Below are 1,605 nucleotides of genomic sequence, written 5' to 3'. Positions count from 1 at the left end.
TGGAATGTGAGAAGCATGAATGTAGGAAAATTGGACATTGTTAAGAAAGAAATGAAACACATAAATATTGACATACTAGGTATTAGCAAAATGAGATGACATGGGATGGGACATTTTGAATCGTGATCATATGATTTACTATGCCAGGGATGAAAAGGTGAGAATAAATGGGATTGGTTTCATAATTTAAAAAGTCATTTCTAGATCCATCTTGAAATACAATGTGGTGAGTGACAGGATAATATCCATACAAGGAAGTCCAGTGAATACCACTATCATTCAAATATATGCACCAACAACTAGAGCCAAAGAAGAGGAAATGGAAGATTTCTACCAACTTTTGCAGTCAGAAATTGATCAAACATGCAATCAAGGTGCATTGATAATAATGGGATATTGAATCAATAATAAAATAATAATTTTATCTCTTCCACTCTTAAATTCAATATAGAGTTTAAGATGAAGTGCAAGTGAAGAAAATTGCTCTTAACTACCCATGAACGTTATACAGTTGACATAACCCTGCTTGCTGAAACTGAAGAGGACCTGAAGTGCTTGCTCCAGAAGATCAAGTATGGTAGCCTTCAATATGGACTGAAGCACAATATCAAGAACACAAAATTCTTACCACTGAGCCAATTGGCAACACCATGATGAATGATGAAGAGATTGAGGTTTTTAAGTTACAGCTTGCTCGGCTACACAATCAACACTTTTGGGACCAGCCATCAGTTGCATTAGGTAAATCAGCTTTCAGGGACCTTTCCAGAGTTCAGAGAAGCAACAATCTTAGTCTAGAGACTAAGGTGTTCCTGATCCAGTCCAGAGTCTTTGCAATTACTTGTTATGCATTAATGAGCTTCATAATGACTAAGGATGACAGAAGAAGACTAGATGTCTTGGAGTTGTGGTCCTGGAGAAGAGTCTTGAACATACCCTGGATTGCCAAGAAAACAAATAGGTCTGTCTTGGAGGGGGTGAAACCAAGTCTCTCCATGGAACCTAGGATTTTGAGGCTCCATCTCACATACTGTGGACATGTGTCTAGGAGGAACTGATTCTTGGAGAAGAACATCATGCTTGGAAGGGTGGAGGAACAGTGCAGAAGAGGAACAGGATGAGAAGAATTGATACATTTACTAGGGGTTGGTATATCAGAGTCAGTGAGACTGGCTCATGACAGGGCAGGCTTTAGGACTATGGTACATAGATAGAGTCTCTATGAGTCCCAAGTGAATTGAAGACACAACAGCAACAGCAATAATTGATGAACACAGAAAGAAATTGATTCTAGGTCATATGAGACAGCTTGCTGTGTACCTTCTATGATTTTCATGGTTAACATGCTTTTGTAAAATCACACTACATATTAAAATTGTGTTAGTTCTTCAATATTATTTTCAGTACATTTTTCCTGAAAGCTTAATGGGAATACTTTCCCTGAGTTTCTGAATGTTTATAACAATGTAAATAGTTTTGTTATTTTTAACTTTGACACTTGCATATTACTTTGATAACTTTAAAATATAGATACATAAAATTATTTAATACAAATTCAATAAGATAACCCAGTAATTTTGTGAGTAATTTAGCTATGTTGTTCTA

Source organism: Elephantulus edwardii, unplaced genomic scaffold (genome assembly GCF_000299155.1).
Source record: "Elephantulus edwardii isolate Elephantulus edwardi_28Jun2011 unplaced genomic scaffold, EleEdw1.0 scaffold00205, whole genome shotgun sequence".
Classification (NCBI taxonomy): domain Eukaryota; kingdom Metazoa; phylum Chordata; class Mammalia; order Macroscelidea; family Macroscelididae; genus Elephantulus; species Elephantulus edwardii.
This window is presented reverse-complemented; position numbering follows the sequence as displayed.